Source organism: Uranotaenia lowii, chromosome 1 (genome assembly GCF_029784155.1).
Source record: "Uranotaenia lowii strain MFRU-FL chromosome 1, ASM2978415v1, whole genome shotgun sequence".
NCBI lineage: Eukaryota > Metazoa > Arthropoda > Insecta > Diptera > Culicidae > Uranotaenia > Uranotaenia lowii.
The window spans coordinates 29,218,048-29,233,087 of record NC_073691.1 but is presented as its reverse complement, the minus strand read 5'-3'; the positions used below and the strand labels follow the sequence as shown (position 1 = coordinate 29,233,087).

Below are 15,040 nucleotides of genomic sequence, written 5' to 3'. Positions count from 1 at the left end.
GGATAAAAATGTTTCGAAATTATCAAATTTGATTATTTTTGAGTCACTTTTTTAGTGTTTTTAGTGGAATTTCTGCTGGCAAAATCTGATAATAACGAAGTAAAACCATCATGAGATTAAACTTAAAGTATAATCGGTTAGTTTAGATCGTAGTTTGCGAAGGGTATATAAAAGATTACTCTTTTAAGGCTTTTCAAAACAGCGAAAACCATAGTTTTTGTTTTGAATATTGTTATTTCTTTCCACAGTAGCAGAATTTTGGCAAATTATAATATTTTATACAAAATAACCAGCAAATACATTCTTTAATATACTCGGGACCTTGCCACGAGCAGACATGATATAGGATTCATACGCTGGAATTTATTTAGAAAAGGGTATTTCATAAGTTTTGTCGTTCATCAAAAATCATCTGTCTCATAGCCTCGGAACCGGCTATACAGCTTATGAGCTCTAGAACTAGCAAAAATTTTGTGTTTGAGATGTGGTTTGAATGACTCATCACCAGGCAACACTTTCAGTTTATTGGAGGAAAAAATATTTGGAAATTTCAGCGATCTACCCTTAGTTTTTCGTTTTTTGAAAATTAAAAATGCTGGTATGAGACTTGATTTCCTGATGACCCTTAGCCGAAGTTGCCGATCATATGCTTCACTCCAATGCTTGATTTGAACTTTGTGGACATTTTTGACAATATATGCATACTTTTCCACCACTCACATACAGTAATTCTTTGAATAATCAACGGTTTTATCAGCTATTAATTTGATTATGATGAATTTTGAATGAAAGTGTGCAAAATTATTTTTTCCTTTTTCTCTTGCATCGTAAATATCACAAAAACGAGTAATTTTTAATTTTTGAAAAAAATAGGTCGGATAGTAGTTTCTACAGGCAACAAAATGCTGTCAAAATTTTGAATGTCCGATTACTAGTAAACGAGCTATTAGCAAAAGAAAGTGTCCCATTTCTAAAAGAACTAAGCTTTAGCAGTTTAATTTCAGGAAACGTTCATGATGCCTAAATCATTATTGGTTTAAACTAATTGCAATTATTAGACAATCTCTATGACAATGGGAAACTGCGAGCAGTTTGGAAAGCATTAACTAAGAATAAAAAGAGCGATTTAATAAAAGATTTGATTCTGAACAAAATCTTTAATATGCTTGCCTGTGAATTTAGCATTTTCATTGCAGTAAACATTTTGAATTTAATGAATCGATGAAAATATGCAATTGTTTGTGGAATAAAATATTTTCTATAAACATGTTTTCTCTTTTCAAACAAAAAGCAAAATTCAAGACTACCAATTCTATTAAATGAAATATCGAATAAAATTTTTTGCATTGTGTCATAATCATGTCATTTTACGAAAATAGTGTTTATCAATGTTTAAAGCTGAAAAAAAAGTTCTGAAATGATTAATCGTATTTGACGATGCATAGTGCACATTATCATGTTTTTAATTCTTAAAAAAGGAAAAAGGGTGCTTTAAATTGAGCAGCGTTGTATATTGTGTCCTTTCTATTCGATCTACAGATTCTGGAAAAAACTGAGCATTATGCAACGTCAAATACTACATTATGTATCTGTTATTTACTCCTTTACGTACCGATACATGTTTATATACACCTTAAAATTACGACGATGGTTGTGGCAAATATTAATAATTTTGTTAAATCTCTGAACCCAATATTTTCAAACTGTAACCTGAAAACAATTGATTGTTAAAATAACCGAAAGCAACCTGAAAATAGATAAATAGTTCAATTTACCAAAATTAGCCAAATCAACTAAATCACAAAAAAAAATCGATAACAGAACAGGAGTTAGCAGTATATTTCATTGACAAAAAAATTCCATTTAATTAGTAGAAATCTGTTGATTAAGTTTCAAGGTGCACATTTTCAACATAAATAGACCAAAATATTTGCAGTTATGATTTACCGAAAAAACATTGATTTTGAACTCCATATAATGAAGTTCGAGATGCCAGCATTTGAACTGCTTAATAAGAATGATCTGGAAAAGTATTCTGAAAAAATATGAAGATAAAATGTAAAAAATTATATTCAATGTTTAAGGGCTGAAAGTCTTAATGATTAAAAAATACTATGAATGAATTAGTTCATAATAATTAGCAGCTTCAACAAGCATTTATCATCGGCTCAACATTTTGTACTTAGCTTTGGCACGAGAGACTCATCATGCAATAAATCCATAAAGCACCTACAGGCAGCAAACTTCTTCTATCAAAGCAACCATGCAGTAGCTGACAGCACCACTCGTGTCTTCTATCATCATAACGCTTCATAACGTTCGTAACGTTTTTTACGCCCCCTCCTCTCAGAGTGCCATTCTATACAAAATTCCCAAGCGAGCAGGTTTCACGCACACTAATATGTAAATGCAATCGCGTTGCAATCTTCGCTCGAAAGCAGCCATATTTCTTTTTAATTTTTCATTCACATCTTTCCCAGAGCTGAATTTCCCATTTTAACTATTTATATATACACTTTTTGGGTAACGGCAACGATATTTGGAATACCGGCTAACAGATTCATTTATTTGAGGGAAAACCCTTATTGCCTGCCTGTTAATCACATCCTTCACCGAACACTCGACGTATTTGCCATTTTTTTTCTTCCAAAATCCATTAGTTGCGTTAATGAACACAAATCACTGATTTTTCTGGACAGATGAATCAGGCACACTCCAAAACAAAGAGAAAATCGCGACGGGAAACAAAAAAAAAACAACACACCACAGGACCGACATCTTTTTAGAACACTTAAACCGCTTAAACCACACTCAAAGCAAGCGACGGTTGACTTCCAGAACGATAACAGTTCTGAAAAGTCCGGAAATGCGATTTCACGTCACGGTGGAATGTGTCATCAGCTTATTTACTATGTATTCGTCGAAATGATTTTCACGCTTGATTTCTAAAATTTGAAATAGTTATTGTAATTTCAAAGAATTCTATCTCGTGATCTTCAGGTACCACACATTTTTGGTAGTCTTATTATGAAAGAAACTTCATTTCTACTGGATTATGGTAAAAATGTTACAAAAGAAAAGGTGTAAACAGGATTTCAAACAATATTGTAAATTTTTGACCGTTGTTGAAAGGCCGATGCAAGGAGTCTTCCAAATATAAATATGTGAAATTAATCAGCTGTAAAACAAGTTTTTTCACCCAAACTAAGCGCTATGGCTGGACTTCTTTCGACTTTTCCCGGCCGGGCTTACAAATGGATTAATGCAAACCGACCCCAATATTGATCGGGCTTAAATCCAATAAAGCCCGTGTCGGAGATCTTGGTGTCTGTAGTCGGCCACTCCAAATAGACCCCTTCTCTGGCATCAATTTTTTTTTCATGAACCCTCGTCGGATTAACCGGGACCGCTTAATTCGTGCAATAAAAACAATCAGCCACAACAAAACAGACCTCGTGTCTCTCTCCGGATCCATTTTATTTTTTTTTTTTTGCCCGAATAATGGGTTCACTTAAAGGTAACTGTATTAAATAGATTTAAACTTTTTTTCGTCAGTGTATGGTGGTTGGGAACTTTTTTGTTGCAGTATGATTTTTTTTTTTTGGAATTCATACATACCAACCCTATCCGATTTCAGAGTTAATCGTAAAACGTATCCGTAGAGGTGATGGTGATCGGTTGGCTGGTTGCAGCAATGCAGGCGGAAAAAATAAATTAACATATTTCATTTATTTTTTTCCAGTTCGTTTTTGTTTCAAACCTGCAACAACCGGTTGTTTTTTTTTTTTTTTAATTTCAACTAAAGGGTTGATTCACTTTGAAGCTGCTATTTTTTTCGCTGTTGGTCCAGCTTTTTCCCAGATCCTTATTTCAGAGTGAGGTTTGGGTCCGGAAACGCGAGGAGCCTGGCTGGACACATTTTTAAACATTATTATTTTTGTTGTTAATATTATCTGGGCCCGGCGTCCATTAAACATGATTTTCGACGTTCCGCTTGGCGACGATCGAACGCTGCCGGGGCTGCTGCTGGTCAATTAAATTTTTCCGGGGAAACCTGTGCAAGTGGAAAAGGATGAGGAATTGGTATGGATCGCTTTTGGCACCCCGGCAAAATTGAGTCCTGTTTAACGGAAATCATATTGTGTGGGTTGAGGGGTTGTTGTTTTTTTTTCGTTCTGTGCACCAATATTTTTTTAAACGCAAAATTTCGTTCTGTTTTCGAAAGGCTGCGTCAGGAAAGGTGCTTTATTATAATGAGCTATGGCGTCTGTAATACATTCGAGAAGTGGGTGCCTGAAAAAAAAATTCATATACATACATACTCACAGCTTCGAAAACACATCTGCTTTCGGGACACCCGGAGCAAATGCATACAAATTTTAATTAAAATTCAAAATGAAAATGAGATTTTTTTTCGTACCCCAACGTATGTCATTGCCGGCATCAGTTGATGTTGTCGATGCTGCTGATGATGATGATGATAGAAGTTGAAGGATCTTTGAGGGTACCCGAGAGTCAGTAACGAGGCTAGTGGAGGAAAATGATAACATGTTGATGAGCTGCACATAATTTAAAGAAAAACTCAATCATGTAGTGCAGTTTGATGCAGAAAAACAGTGATGAATAAAGATGAAACATGAACTTAATGAAACTCAAAGTTAACTTAAAAGTGATTAAATGTTGCAGCAATCATGACAGAATAAAACTCATAAAACTCATAAAACTCATAAAGCACATAACACTCATAAAACTTCTATTACCTGTGTGAACAAAAGTTTTCAACTTGTTTCCAACTTAAAATTTAGTTAACTTATAAAACATTGTTGTGAAGACCCAAAGCATAAAAACCATTGAGTCTTTTTCCGTATCCAAATGACATCCCATGCCAAATTTAGCTTCAATGGAAGAGGGAAGGGGTCTAAAATAACACTAGTTTACAGCATTTTTGAACTCAGTAAACTGAAGGTCATTTTCAATGTGAAATCGGGCGCTGAATCCGAAAATGAAATTAAAAAAAATCTCAGTAGAACCGTTCCTGGGTTATGCTCCAAATATGAAATTTCGAAAAAATTAAAAAAGATCTTGTACTTAGATTAAAATATCTCAGACGGCATAACAGTAATGTGAAATCCCTCTTTTGCGTATTGAAGGTGAATAAGTTTTCTATCGATCATCTGAACACTGTTTTTGCGTTTGACCAACATTATTGTTGATATTAGGGACTTTATGAGTAAAAAAAATTATAAAAAACGCATTTTTTAGAGAAAATTTTGTTTCAACGAATGTTTTAGACTCGATGGTAGCATTTAAAAAATCTGATTTTCTTTTGCACTTAAATGTCAATTTAAAACAAAGATTTCAAGTGGTTATTTATTAAAACGGTTGAAAATTGAAGAAGTTATGCCTACTTTACCATAACTGAAATTTTTGGAGTTTTTAATAATTTAACGAACCGCAGTACACTTATCATAGTATGAAACATGATAAATCTCACTCGCTCCAAATCAAAATTATTTATTATCTAAGCAGAAGGTCACATGCCAAGTTTCAGGAAGATCTGACCATAGGAAGGGGTTGCTTAAGTCTCAAACGTGAATAAAATTTCTAGGTATTTTGCCCAGAAGGAACGAAAAATACTGGTTTTTCATCAATAACTGTTTTCATCACTGGGTGATTGTTTTTTATGGTTGATTTTCTTAAAGCCTAAATTGAGACAAATATTTCACCCGAAGACTGTTACTCGATTGGATTTGAAACAGAAAAGTTATTGCGGTACCATAACATAAACTATAACAAATATCATGAACAAAGGCGTTCTACGCTTTTGAACGAAAATTAAGGTCCTAGAAATGGTTTCTGAATGATTTTTTCAATGAAGTGTAAAAAATTTTCAATTCGCAGGTCAATCAAACATTACTCATCGGACCACTGAATTCTGGGTGGGACGTTAGTAAAAAAATTCTGAGGCCAACACCAAATCCCAGTTTACTTGCATTCTTACTACAAGAGGGGTTCTCCTAAGTATCGGTCGTCAAGGAATACAAAATTATATCATTTATTTTTTCATAAAATTTGTTTTAACACGTAGGGGAGAATGGGGATACTTGATCCCTGGGGATACTTGATTCCTTAGCTATATCTCGAAACTGGAATGTCTTACAAAGATCAAATGTTCTAGAAAAATGTGCCAAATAGAGTAAAATAACAACGCTTGTAGTTTAAAAAAATTTAACAAAATTATTGATTGAGTAATAAAACTTTGTTTGAAAAATTTCACAAAATGTAATCTTTTTTCATCACTTTAAAATGTTCCTTACGTAGGAAAATTATGAAAAAAAATATTTGTTCCAATGTATCAATCGTTCGAGCGTAAAAGGAACTTCATAATGTCATATTTTCAAAGCAATGGAAAACTCTCAACTTTTTTCAGAAAATGTTTTCTAAAATGTTGATTATGGGTACAATTGATCCCCCTTCCAAATGGCATATTCTTCTTCTGAATTGATCGTTATGCTTGCTGATTACGAAATTACTAATATTTATCCAAAAACTAATATTTATCAAACAATTGTCTGAAGAAAATAGCAAAAATAATTAATGTTCTCCTAATTATAGAAAATAGCGCCTTTAAGTATGCAATGTTATTAGCGTTGAGACAAAGTTATAGAATTTTCTTCTTATGTCTGCTATAAAGTGTGAAATGAGAACAAACATGACCAAAATTGTCAATTAACATTCTATCTTGGGGTTTTGTTTGATTTTTATACAAGGATTAGGGCTTCCTGAATAAAAGATCAAGTCTCCTTCAATAGGGGATCAAGTCTCCCCAAACTTCAGAAAAATCGTAATTTTTTTACTCCCACGAAAATGCTTCTAGTCCATCAACGGGTTCAAGTATCGTTATAATTTTTGGAACATAGAAACTTGAAGTTACAAGCTGTCAGAAAATGTCAAAGACGGCGAGTTGCTATTTTTTTCCAGAAAGATAAGGTGAAAATAAGAAAAGGGGATCAAGTATCCCCACTCTCCTCTATAAATTAGAACTGATTCAAAACATAGAATGTTGTTTAAACTAAATCTGTTGGTTCAAATGCTTACATATCCTAAACTTCTCCCTTCGATAAAATTTGATAAAAAAAAAAATTAAGCTTTTAAAGCCAAAAATCAATCAAGCTTTGTGAAAAAACCAATGCACCAAAATAAAAGCGTTCCAATAATTCTCAAAACATTTCAATCTGATTTACGATAAATGTAACCTTTCTTCCTTTGACCGGTTCATTAAAAGAAATTCTAACCTATAGAGCTATAGCGTAAATTATTTCAACTGATGAGTTGCCATCTTGGTTTGACATCGGACAGCCAACTCGGAGCACTGGAGTTCAAATCTCGGTCGAAGAATTTTTTTTTCGTATTATTCAAATTACTTAAAACCGTTTATTTAGCTTTTTGTGGGGAAATCGAATCGTTGGAATCTTGTCGTTTATATATATGTATATCGCCTCCAATTTTGTAACTATATGCTATTTTGGTAAGTTTAATACAATCTTTTCATCTGATATATTTCTTTGAATAATTCTGTTGTTCCTGCGATATACCTTCTTAAATGTTTGCTGGCTGGGCTTTTCAGGAAAACTATATGGATTTGGACGACGGGCTTAAGCAACACGCGTATAAAAAAATTGCTAGGTCAAGTAAAGCGGACAAATAACTTTCCCCAATTATTTCAAATATTTTCGGTTGAATCCTCCAGATACCTTCAAACGATCCCGGCTAGAGTAATTGTCACTTGTCAGTCAAAAACACTCAGCATCTCCAACTAAGCATAGGAGCGGTTTAACCCTAATCCGTTCTTGAGTGTCAATATGACACTTTTGGAAGTTTGGCGGCTTGTAACTTTATTCGGGTGCAACCAAATAAAAAAAATCTTCGTGAAACCTCAATGAATTCTGGGAATCTTCAATTAAGAATCATTACTTTTCATGGACGCACCCTGAAATCTCATGAAAAAAAAACTCCCTAATCAGACCATGACTGTCAATTTGACACTTCTTACTATAAACCGCTTTATCACTCATAAATCTCGATCGATTTTTACAAAATTTAAAGTAGAAACCTCGTAATATAACTCAAGTATGATTTTCAGACAACGTTCAGCTATAACACTGTTATTCAAAATTTATGAAAAAAACATTCGAAAAAATATGTTTCGGAAAACAGAATTCTCAAAAAAAAATTTTAGTGTCCAAGAAAGCTAAAATAAGAAACTATACGCTGCACATAAGGATAAAGTTTTTTGAAATTTTTTAAGATCATGGCCACAAAAAATGTAAAAAATGTATGTTCACCAGAAAAGCAATTTCATACTGATTTAAGTGATGTAATTATATTAGCACAGCAAGGAAACCAAAGAGTTTTATGTATTGGTTCTAGTCTGGAGTGTCATATCGACAATCCAGGGACTGTAACTTCTAAACATTTCTGGGACGGAGGCTTAACAGATACTTTCAGGTAAAAACCGGGACATTTCATTTAAAATTCGGGACATCGACGTTTAAAGTGGGACTTTTTTTTATGACCATTCCTTTACATATGCATAAATTGCTTCAGCTGAAACAGTTCAAAGGAATTGATAAAATATGGATATGGAAGAAAACTTCCATCTTTGTATACTGCAAAAACTCAAGTCCAAAATGTTGTAGTTCAGAGTGATACAAAATCTGAAAGTTAAAGAAAGTTTAAATTTTTTTTAACATCCGTTTTTGATCATCTACCAAGTTTGTTCAATTCATCTCGTCAATTCATTCATTGTTTATTGCAAATAGTTCGTTTTCGCTCGGTAGTCCTGTTTTTTTTATATCAGGAATTTCATTTTTTGCTTAAGCTTTACATTCAAGAGATTTTGCTTGGATTCCCGAGGAACATCTGGAACCAGCATCATTTGAAAGCAACTTAAATTATATTATCTTCAATCCAAAAAATATTAACGTTGCTAGAACGTAGCCAAAGAACGCCTAATAAAACTAAGATAAGCTTTCAAGATTGCCCGGATTTACCAAGACTTTCCCGGATATTCGGTCCGGCCCTTTTGCCAGAATTCGTAGAAAAAAGGTTGGATTTTGCACAGTTTGATTGACTCTATTTTCAAAATTGAACAAAAAAAACTTAAATGGAATTATTATGATTTTCATTTTTGCGTTCAAATATGATATTTTATAAAGTTTAAAAAAATCTGAATCGAAAAGTTTTCCGTAAGCCTAAAATACAATTTAAATTCTGCTGATGTGCTTTGATAAAAAAACCATAGAGTATTCTTTTAAATTTTTATTGAAAAATTTCGTGGTCCGGTCCGGAAACGTCTGGCAATCTTAAATGGTAAGAAAAATCAATATTTTTTTAATCTTATCTTATTTGAACTTTGAAAAAAATGCTTATTTTGAGAAAAAAAAACCTTACATACAGAGTCCGTTTGTTTTTGCCAATATTCGATTTTGACAACCCAAAATTTTCGGGCGTGTTGCCAAAACTGAACGGGGGTCTATATTTGAATGATTTTACTGTGAAGAACCAATGAATTAACGTTTTTCCAGTGTAAGTCAGTAAAACTTCATAAAAGCGTTGTTTGACTTTTCTTCAGCCGTAACGATGAATTTCATGTCCTTTAAGTAAATCATTTCTTGTTTTGAAAATGGATGGATAATAGAAGATTAGAAAAAATTACAGGATTTGAAAATGGTCGTGGAGAGTTTCAATGAAAAGCGTTTTTATCAAGCACGTAACAACTATTTTGGTAGAATCGGAGTAGGTGAAATCTTCTTCAAAAGTTTTTTCAGGATAAAACGGGACTTTTTGAGAAAAAAGCGGGACGGCGGGATAATTTCTAAAAACAGCTGGACATGTCCAGCTTTTGCGGGACGGATGATGGTCACTAAAACTTAAAAAAAAAATAAAAAAAAAAGATTGAAATTGCTTGGAGCAGTGCACTTTATTCCAACTTTGCACAGCTGCCATTTATCTGTTGGTTGATTTTTTTCAGCTATTCATGCAGATTTAAGTTCAGCTATCCTACAAACGTTCCACAAATTTATTTTTCTATGACAAGATCAACATTTAAGACCTAAAATCTTATAAATTGGAAGAACCTTCCTTCCTGCTTTGTTTGGAAACATAGAATAAGGTATGATTTATTCATCCCTACCCCGCCGGAAAAACATTTTCCTCATTTGTCCCTTGTAAAAAACACAAAAACAGTAGTAGACCAGTCATATCACTGACAAGTTATCCTCCCGAAAAAAAACCGCGAAATATTTGTAACGGTGGCATCACACCGTGACCACTAAAATCTAGTCAATTAAAAATTTCGGTAGCTAGTACATTTGACCAAAGGATTAACCAAACCTAACCAGAGTGCTAGCAAACATCCTCAATTATGGCAAACGTGGTGGCATTTGACCGCCTGAAACGATACTCACACTTCACTGTTCCGATTTGTTGACGCCAACGACGACGAGTCGGCATGAAGTTCCAGTTCCAGTTCCGTTTCCGGTTCCGCAGGTGAACCGCAGAATGCAGAGATACAGGCGTAGTACCTAGTAGTCGCGTAGTGACATCCACCGACGGCCACAGGGCGTATGTAAACGGTTCATGGAGGGAGAGACTATTATTCTATTCAATCCACGCCGATGTGTTTCCGGTTATTTTTTTTTTAGTTGTCCTGTAACATACCTAAAAATCACACACAAATTTTGTTGACGTGCGCTGCGTAGGGATGTCGTTTCGGCCCACTTCTTTTAACTATCCACGATTAAGGTTCCAAATTGATGATGGGGGATAGCCAAAAAAAAACCCAGTCACTTTTTTACTTCACTTTTTTGGTTGATGTTCCCCCCCAGTTGGTTTTGGTTTTTGTGTTTGAGGTTTGATGGTTCTTCTCTCTGTTTTTTTTTGTTGTTGACGGAGTATGGTACCCGGTGACCTTCGTGTTGAGGTTTTGGGGGTAGCCCTGTTCCTTTTTTTTTTTCGTTCGAATCACACTGACTGGGGACCCGTCACTTAACACGCAATTGTGACACTCTCCATACACGCGTTTCGGAATCCACCAAGGTATCAAATCACACACAAATAAATATATTTTCACTGTTTAAACTCGTTTTTTTTCTGACGGCACAACACGAGAAAGCCACACCACCAACAACACTTCACTTCACATTTTTGTCAACGCCAACCGGGTTTTACTTTTTTTGTTGCCTCTCTCTCTGTCGGCGTTGTACTCGTTGAGGTTTGCTGGTGTCGTACTTCCGGTTTGTTGTTGTTATTCTTTTTCATCGGTCACTTCTCGAAAGGGTCGAAAAAATCCCATCGGCTACTGCGATTGGATTCACACCAATCGGGTTTTTTTTTCTCCGTGGGTGTTCAACGATTTTGTTCACACCCGGTTTCCATCTCTCGTCGATTGGGTGTCCCGCGAGTTGCCCAATAGTAGGCCGCGGGAATCGATTCGCGGGTTGGCAACTTCCACGAAAAAAAATAGTTGGAACGAAAAAACGAGCACGGGAACACACACAGAAAACCAAACCGAAATTTGGCCGGGAAAAGCTTTTCTGCTGACCGCACTTCGTCTCCCCGAAAGTCCTGCGTCCCGGTTGGGGATCCGGGGTGCGAATTTGACCAGACCGTCGCGGCGCGATATCCGCAGAGTGGCCACCCCCTGGTCAGATCCGCGGGAGCGGTTTGTTTTTTTTTTCGTTATTTTTTTGTATTTGGTGTATCACCAACGCGTTTGATTCGCAGCGAGTCACTTTTTTCGCGGGTTCCCCCTCCACTTGCCAAATGGCGCGGACTTCCAGGAATGAATTCTGGCCGAAAAATAAACCCCCACAAAAGAGGGTTCAGTTGCAACTGGTCCCGAGGAGAGAGAAAAAAAATACAACAACACGGTAACCACTTTACTCTATTAAGAGGACTCTATAATGGGCGCGCGCGCTTTTTTATTTCCGGTGATTTTTTTTCGGGTGTCCCGAAAATGTTGTCAAATTTTTCCGCACACAAAATCGGTTTTAATCGTTTGGCACTGATTCGGCCACCAAATAGTGCCCTACCCACTGACCGCGGCCTTATCCAGGAAGATTCCAAATAGAAAGGACAACACTTGGAAGAGCTGACCTGTTTGCTTCCAAAGTCAGCCGAGTACAATTTTAGACTAAAATTGCTATTATGGTTTTTCCCACTGGTCTCGGGGAATCTCTTGGAGGTACGCCATTTAATGTCCTCTTGTTGCCTTACCATCCACTCTTCCAGACCGCAGAAACCATCCACAAAAACTCCCTCAACCAGGGAGCTATAATGCTGGACCGAAACGAGCGAGCGCGCCGTTTGCCGAAACTCCCGAAAACATATAATACCGATGCTGCTGATGCTCTCGCTATAATTACAACAAGTTGAATTAGAGATGCAGCAAGCGAGCTGACGCTCGCCCCCCCAAAAAACCCTGGCCACACTGCCGTGGCCAACTTCTGTCGGATGGCCGCCAGAAGCCGAAAAGCGCAGACTGAATGCTAACAACACACAACACAACACAAGTCCCGATCCCGGTCGTCCAAATCCGTTGGACCGTCGACCGTCGTCCGTGTTCCGTCGTACTTATTTTCCATACGTGAGCTCTTCTAGTTAGTTCACGTTTATCCCCCCAGCATTCGTGTGTTGTCTCTAGGCAGCAGCATCAGCAGAGAGTTCTCGGTCCGTTCTCTCATTTTCCCCCTTTGACGGGATCCTCCGGATCCCATCTTTTTCCACAACACCACCCACCTTGCGGTGTGTGGTGTGGATCGAGGGGTTATTTATACATAATCATGTATCGGATACAACTCCCTTCTTTGCCGGTATCCCACCCCTTCGGGATGGTCTACCTCCCGAATCCGACCGAAAACTGTGGCATGTTGTCTTCTCGTTCACACGCGCACACACCGGGAAAATTCTTGGACGGCAAGCGGCTGCTGCATCCATTCCACGCTACACCAAGTGTGTGTAGCAGTTTTCATTGCTTCTTCCTCAGAGTGCCGCCGGCTTCGCCGTCTAGCACCTGGCCCTGGCGCTCTCTGGTCAACCCCTTAAGACGCCGACACGCACGCCGATGGTGGTCTGCTATTGCTTTGCTTCTTGAGTTGCCTTGTCGTTGTTGCTGCTTATGTTTGATGTTGGATTGCCTCCAAACCGATAATGGGTGGAAATCTTAGCGGACACGGAAATTGGAATCGTTGAGATGTTTCCGAAGAATGTGGAATAAAGAACGTTCCTTCATGCTTCGGTCTGATGTTACCATTTTGTTCAATTACACATCAACTGATTAATAAAGTCCACACTTCTTTTAGGTATGGCTATGATTATTTAAAAGCTGGGCAGTTACCAACGCGTGTATTTTAAAATCCATTCGTTTGATCGAAAACTTTCTATGATAAAAATGAAGGTAATAAGATGATATTTCATGTAAAAATTCACGTTCATTCACTTTGTATTTATCAGGAATAGGGCCTAAGGTACCAGAAAAACGGGTTATCGAAATGATACGTTCGCATCTTGATGCAAGTCTAACTAATGTTACAAAACTTGTTCCCAAGGAAAGGAACCTTGAGTCACTAACTTTCGTGTCCTACAAGGTTGAAGCGCCATTGCATTTAAAAATCAAAGCTCTTTGATTTTGACCGGAAACATGGCCGGTTGGTATTCGTTTTCGTGAATTTACCATCGAACGCAATAACAGGCCCGGGTTTTCGTGGGAACCGAAACCCGAAACTCCAGCAATGATCGTCAACCCCATAACACCTTACGCGACTCCCGTACAAGTTCAAATTTAGAAACTAATAATGAAACCTTGTCGGAATCAACGACTCCCGTGGGAAACTCAGACCTTCTTCAATGTTCGATGCCCGATTCTAATAATCAGATCTCCTTAACTCTTTCGCCCACTCAACTTTTTCGCCGGAATATCTCTCTATACTACCAAAATGCGGGTGGTATGCGAACAAAGTCTGCTGCTTTCCACAACGCGCTTTCTGCCAGTGATTATGACTGCATTTTGATCACCGAAACTTGGCTAAATCACATAATTCAAGACAGTGAGCTATCATCGAACAATATATTTATCGTTGTGACCGCAACTCTGAGACGAACAATGCTCAACGAGGAGGAGGTGTTTGGATCGCTGTGAAAAAAGATCTGAATGCGATCCCTGTCGCCCTGCAAAACTGAGAACATCTGAAACAAATTATAGTAAAAGTTAAGATTGGCACGAGCTCGCTCTATCTGTGCTGTATTTATCTTCGGCCAAACAGCTGCCTCCGTAACTACGAATCCCATTCTGCTGCTGTTCAACAAATAGGAAAAATGACCACCGCTCTTGACTCAGTAATCGTTGTCGGGGATTATAATCTTCTTCATCTACAATGGACCTACGATCAAGATTTTTATAGTTATCTGCCAACGAACGCTTCATCTGAAGCTGAAATTCTATTGACTGACACATTATTTTCCGCTGGTTTATACCAGATCTGCAGCATAACGAACAACAATCAGCGTTTCTTAGACCTTGCATTTGTAACCAATCCCGCCAACGTGTCAATTTTCGAATCATCCGTCCCAATTATTCCTGTAGACCGTCATCATAAACAGCTTATCTTATGCTTCGAAGTTGATCAAGAACTGAGCCCCTTAGAAGAGCCCATCGGAGAACTTGATTTTGATTTCAAGAGGTGTAACTTCGATCTGGTTGCGGCTGCGGTCAACTCAACAAACTGGGAATTTCTAGAAGAAGCAAACAATGTGGAGTCCGCCGTTGATTTTTTTTATTTTAAAATTTACTCTATTTTCAAACAAAATGTACCCCTGAAGCGCCAGCAGAGAATCAAATCAACGAAACATGCCTGGTGGAATGCCGATTTTAGAAGATTACGTAATCAGCTACGAAAGGCCCGAAAATGTTTTAATCGGTATCGTTCTGAAAATTGTAGATGTCACCTAAGACTCCTGGAAGGTGAATTTGAAAATCTGA

General features: G+C 37.0%; 1 protein-coding gene across 2 annotated transcripts in view; it reads right to left on the bottom strand.

Annotated features, from left to right (window-relative positions):
* The window catches only part of LOC129754664 (protein lozenge), a 168,563-nt gene extending 155,919 nt beyond the window's left edge, over window positions 1-12,644 (bottom strand). Inside the window, exons 1-2 of one of the 2 annotated variants that reach the window (XM_055750849.1) lie at window positions 10,723-12,644; window positions 10,470-10,586 (exon numbers count right to left, since the gene is read on the bottom strand). The gene's annotated coding sequence lies outside the window, so the exon portion shown is untranslated. Of the gene's footprint in view, window positions 1-10,469 lie in introns of both variants that reach the window. The other variant, XM_055750884.1, reaches the window with a different exon arrangement.
* Window positions 12,645-15,040: the final 2,396 nt, after the last annotated feature.